Consider the following 6,542-nt stretch of genomic DNA (forward strand, 5'->3'; position numbering starts at 1 on the left):
TGTAAAGGAAAAACAGTGTGCTGTGAAAGAGAAGCTGGGGAGGTATTAGGCATCATTTTAGATTAGAGGTTAAGGTTTTGCCAGGTGGATACAGCAGGACCATGGGGCAAGTGTTGAGGACACTGCCAAAAGAAAGGTTCAAATGATGTCAAGGTGCTTGGAGAAAAGGGAAATAAAGACAAGGATAAGGTGAGGAAGAGGGAAAAAGTAGGACTGCCTATGAAATGATGTTTCGCCCATTGGCTTTCCAAGTGTGCTGCTGGGCTTTTCACCTAAGCTGAGCTCTAGGCTTAGAGAGAAGTTCTTTCTTCTGGATTTGTCTTTCTGTGTCTCAGAGTATAGAGAGGAAAGGTGTCATCGAGTCACTCAACTAAGCCTTAGGCCACAGGGGCCTGAGGATCTCTCCTTACTTAAGAGGTGCCTACTCTCCTTTCCCTTCCCCTCCCCTCTCTGGTCAAAATTGAGAATTATTGGCAAGAGAGTATGAAGAAGATTGAAGCATTATAGGGTTCAAACCTAGGTATTTTCTCTCACAAAAGACATCTGAGTTGGGACAAGGCCTGTGACAAGGATGGAGCACAAAGGAAAGAGATAGAGAAGATCTTTAAGCCTGTTTTCGTCAGCAAAAGGAATGAGTCCTTGGGGTTAATGTAATCCAGCCCAACTCACCAGGCCCTGAAACCAAAAGGGTCTAGTACAGAACCCGTTACTATTAACAGCGTGAACTGGCCCAGGAAGAGACCACAAGCTGGTGGCCGATAGCTAGAGTGGGTCCACAGTGTGAGACTGGCAGTGCTTAGAACATTGTCTTACCTTGAACTTGAATGTCTTTAGGGGAACCTTCTGTCTCAGTTCAGTCTTCCCACTGCTCCTGACACTCCTGTCACAGGCCAATTCCTATTCTCGTTAGGAAACCTAAATACACTGGTGTTTGTGGCATTATCCCTTCAGTTTATTTTCCTTGGGTAACAGTAAATACTGAGCTGAAAACCTGGGATCCTGGCCATCTGTTTCTTTTTAAGAGCCTTGATCAACCTCAATAGCAACAATAAAAACCAAAACCAAACAAAAAATCCTCAAAAGATTCTACGTGACTTTGCACTGTGATTTACAACCAGATTTACTAAGTGGTTCATTACAACCCAAATTAATTTTGCATTTTTCAAAGGGCTTTTTTATATTCCATTTAATGGTAAGAATAAACAGTGAAAATATAGGGGATGGGCTACACACAATCTTAACTAAAAGATTATACGGAAATGACACTAAAATAACTAACCAGTGTTAAGTTCTACTGATGTCTGTGAGTGATACGTATTATTTCAAGGTTAAAAAAAAAGGGTATTTGGTGTAATTAATATGCAATACTTTTTTCTTGGCATGGTAGTTAGGAGATCCATTTATAAGAGAATCCTATGACAACCAAAAACAGTTCACTTATAGGAGAAGAGTATCTACCTCCTCTTATCCTTGCTCAAAACTTTGAAGACATGTAAGAGTGTCCAAGATGACCTCCTTAAGGTCGGACAAACAGCACATGTATGAGGCATCTCCTAAGTATCGAATCATTTATTCTATAAATTTTTGTTTTATTTAAAAATATATATTTATTTACTTTGGCTGCGCTGGGTTTAGTTGCGGCATGCAGGATCTTTAGTTGCGGCATGCTGACTTCTTAATTGTGGCATGTGGACTCTTTTTAGTTGCGGCATGCCTGCGGGATCTAGTTCCCTGACCAGGGATTGAACCTGGGCCCCCTGCATTGGGAGCGCAGAATCTTACCCACTGGACCACCAGGGAAGTCCCTATTCTACAAAATTTTAAAAAAGAAAGAACTAATCTTATGATACCCAAATTATGATGGTATCCCAAAGAACATCCATAAGCTGTCATAAGACTGTTTACTTAGACTATAAAAATGTGCACTCACTCAGTGAACGTGGGCTGAATGAGGGCTCTAATGATTTCCTTCACAAATTATCAGTCAGGAATTCCCGCTGACCTGTCTGTGGAAATTCGGTTTCTCAGTCATAAAACAGAGATAAAAAGTCTACTTGTTTCATAAATATAATGGAAAAATTCATTAGCTCACTTAGGCACCTTGGAAACAAAGAGTGATTATTAACCAATGAAAATGGTCTAAAAACTTTTTTTAACATTAAAAGGTAGAAATCATTAGTAAGAAGGCTTTTATATCCTTGATTGGATGTTTAATGTAAAAACCACTGGAAGTAAAATCAAAAGTCAAGCAATGTTTCTCTCCCTCCACCCCTTGCTCATGGCTTTTTATTACAGGCAAAATGAGAGCCAATAGAATTATTTTTCCAAAAACTTGCCACCAAGGGGCACTTTGCTTGTACTGCAATTAAAATGATTCTAACGTTTTAAAATTTGAGAATCTGATAACTACCATTATATAGAAAAGTGTAGGAATGATTTTATAAACTAACTTCAAAGTTGCTTGTGCATTTTATTATAGAAAGGTTAAAAGATATGGATGTTATCAAAAGCATTTCAGGGACTTCCCTGGTAGTCCAGTGGTTAAGCCTCCGTGCTCCCAACGCAGGGGGCCAGGGTTTGATCCCTGGTCAGGGAACTAGATCCCACATACCGCAGCTAACAGCCTGTACATGGCAGCGAAGATCTTGCATGCCGCAACAAAGATCTCGCATGCTGCAACTAAGACCCAGCACAGCCAAATAAATAAATAAATAAATAAATATTTAAAAAGGCATATCAGTACTATATAAATATGTATAGTTAATTATAGCTGCACAAAACCACTTTAGAGCAAGTATAATGAACATAAAAGTTCAAATGGAGTTGTAATAAACCTTACAGATTCTTGATTTTTTTAAGTTAATATTCTTTCTGTTAAGAAAAAAAAAGAAAGAAAAAAAGTCCTCTGGTAGGTTCTAATTATAAGGGTAAATGTTTAATTACTCACTTTGAAAGAATATTTTATTCCCAGCAATATATCCATATAACTAAAAATATCAGAGCCCAAATTATTTTTCTAAAAACTGTTCCAATATTTTTGTAAGAAATGTTCTGCTTTTATTTTGAAATTGAAGATCATCCTCAGGAAAGGAAAATATAAAGTTCATATTAAAAACATCAGTTCAAAATAAGTCTAATAATACAGTAGGCCCTAAAGGGAAGTTTTTAGCCTTTCAGACAAAGGGGTAAAAGGTAATTTCTAAATACCTCAAAAGATGAACTATATACTTTGTATATTACTAAATGGAACTGTAAAACATGAACGTGAGAATTCACAGTATCAAGGACCATTATTTCAGATCAGAGAAACCTGCATATACAACTGTATTTTTTATGAGTTAATGACAAAAAAAGATACCCATTTTATTCTGGATCACTTCAAGTTTCATTTCTTTGTCTTGAGGGTTTGTGGTTTGTTACTTAAATGAAATGGCCTATTACTCTTGGAAGTCTAGGAATAAATAATTGTAGAGCTCCAAATTTAAATAATTTAAATGAAAAAAATACTATAAACTACTCTTTTCTTTTTAAAGGCTATCTTTTTTTTTTTTTTTAAAGGCTATCATTTTTTAAAAATTGGGAATAAATTGACCTGAATTCCACTATTTAATTATTTGGAAATATCTATAGTTTTAAAGGCAATTTAATAAGAACAATGGTTCTAATGTTATTTATCTCCATCTTTGGTTAACAGCACTCCCTTCCTTTGAAGCACTGACCTAACCCCTCTCTGTTTCCGGTAAGACTGCCAAAGTCCCACACTCTCCATGTTTTCAAGGAAAAAATCCTTGGATACACTATCTCCTTTAGGAGGGAGAAAGTGAAGTGAGAAGGGAAAATCTTCCCTACCTCTTTCCCTAAAGGGTGGTGGTCTCTGTGTCTTTCTCTGAGGGCAGCAACACAGGGGAAAAAGTCTTCCTTTTACTGAAAAACACTAGAATTTTCCCTTTCCCTCATGTTATGCTTATTGTTATAAAACTGTGTTAAGCCTTTTTCATGTCAGAGCGTTACTGTTAGTCAATCACTTCTAGACACCCAGTCTAAAAGACCTATGTTAATTACTGTTAATTTTTTAATACTGATCTTAAAAAGGATCCTTATCTTTTAGAAACACAATGTAATTTTTACTTAGTGGTATAGAATAATGTGAATTATTTAAACTAGAAGAAAAAGTAAATAGAGGTGAAAGTAGACCGGGGTAGCCATGGTGGAGGATTTAATGAGGGCTGGGTGATAATAATATGGAGGTTCATCATACTATTCTATTTTTATGTATGTTCAAAACTCACCATAAGAAGTTTAAAAAAAACCAAACCTTTGTTGACAAATCGCCTGTTTAGACTGATAACTCTCGAGGATCTTGGCTGACTTTTTTTTTTTTAATGTTTATATTACTTTTATTAAATTTTATTTGCCTATAATGTATACATCAGTAGTATAATGCATGATGGAAAATTCATGATTTATAAAATGGTACATAATGAAATTACCCTCACCTTAGTCCCCAGGGTAGCTAACAAATCTATACACAGACATGCAACTATACATCTGCTTCTCTCTTAATTTTATATCTCAAAGATTTTTCCATGTCAGTACATCACAGAGCCTCCTCATTCTTTTGTATTGTACTCTGGATATGTTATTTACCTATGCCATTACTTAACCGTGTCCACTGAAAGGAAAACAAACACTATTTCTTCCTTTACTCACACTCATAATACTTAAGATGCCAGATGTGTGGGTTTTCCTACACCAAGCAATGCTGCGATATTCAGCAGACACCAATTGGGTGTCCTACAGTTCAGTTCAGTCTGACACTATCCATCTGATCCCACAAGTTACGGGCTCAGGCTCATGGTGCTGCCCCCACTTCAGACGCCAATTGCAAGTCCCAGGTTGTCACCTACCTACTCTTCTGACTGGCTGGCTATAAATCAGCATTCCTATAATCACCACCTCAGGTTTGATCCTTTGCTAGAACAGCTCACAGAACTCAGGGAAATGTGTTTACTGGTTTATCATACAATAAAGGATATAGATGAACAGCTAGATGAAGAGACATCAGGAAAGTCCAGAAGGGTTCCAAGTGTAGGAGGTTCTGTCCCCATGGATTTGGGTTGCACTGCCCTCCCAGCACGTGAGTTCGTTCACCAATCTGGCAGCTTTCCAAAGCCCACAGTTCAGGGATTTTCATGGAGGCTTCATTATATAGGCATGATCAATTATTAACGCCATCTCCAGCTTCTTCTCCCAGGAGGAAGGTGGTGGTGTTACAGAACTCAGGTTCTGCTGCTCGCCGCTGGAATGCCAATACTCAAGAGATGAAAGTGCTGGTTGGAAAGGAAAAGTTGCTTTATTCAGGAAGCAATCCGGGGAGAAGCCGGACTGGTGTCCAAAAATCAACTTTGAAGATTCTGCTTGATCATGAAAGTTTTTTTTGTTTTTTAATAAATTTATTTATTTATTTATTTTTGGCTGTGTTGGGTCTTCGTTTCTGTGCATGGGCTTTCTCCAGTTGCGGAGAGCGGGGGCCGCTCTTCATCACAGTGCGCGGGCCTCTCTGTCGCGGCCTCTCCCGTTGCGGAGCACAGGCTCCAGACGTGCAGGCTCAGTAGTTGTGGCTCACGGGCCTAGTTGCTCCGCAGCATGTGGGATCTTCCCAGACCAGGGCTCGAACCCGTGTCCCCTGCATTGGCAGGCAGATTCTCAACCACTGCACCACCAGGGAAGCCCGACCATGAAAGTTTTTAAAGGGAGAATCATTTGGGGAAGAGGGATCTGACTTCCCCTGTGCACTTTCTTCTGATTGGTCTATGGTGAGGTAACAGAGCCGTGTTCAAGGAATCTTGTGCTCAGCCTTAAGTTACCATTCTCCACCCAAGTGGGGGCCATTGTTCCTACAGAACTCAAAGGTATTGTTATATTCCTTAAGGAGGAACCAGGACCCTGCCCCACAGCTGCACGATTGTTTCCTGACTGCTCCCCCTTTGTTTCTGCTTTCCCTCTCCTTCCCTGATAAGCAATGGCTGACCACTTCTTTGAGGATTCACTCCATTCAACCAGGCTTGGGGAATGAGATGACCTTTCCTTCCCCAAAGCTCAGAATTATTTCCTAAACAGCTTCAAATATTCCCATATGCTCAGGGAAAGAGCATTATGAATTAACAATGTACATGTTCCTAAGAGCCTATACCACTGAATCTTTAGGAAATCAATTCTCCTAACACTCAATTTAATGAGCTATCAAACACTTTTCCCCTTACACGGACAACTCATTTACGAATTCAATATTTATTCACCTCTCAAAATTGCCTTTATACAACTGATTTCCATAATGCCTCTTAGACTATAATCTCTAAGTGGACAAGGATTTAACTCGCTTGTTCAGTGTTCTGCTTAGTACCAGTTATTAAAACTGCCACATAAAATATCTGCCAACTCTAAACATCTGGAAGGGAAATATATTCCTCTATGTTATCCTGCGTTGATTTATGACTCTGAATATACTGTATATTGTGAATCATTTTAGGGTCACAAATAAC

Source organism: Balaenoptera acutorostrata, chromosome 5 (assembly GCF_949987535.1).
Source record: "Balaenoptera acutorostrata chromosome 5, mBalAcu1.1, whole genome shotgun sequence".
NCBI lineage: Eukaryota > Metazoa > Chordata > Mammalia > Artiodactyla > Balaenopteridae > Balaenoptera > Balaenoptera acutorostrata.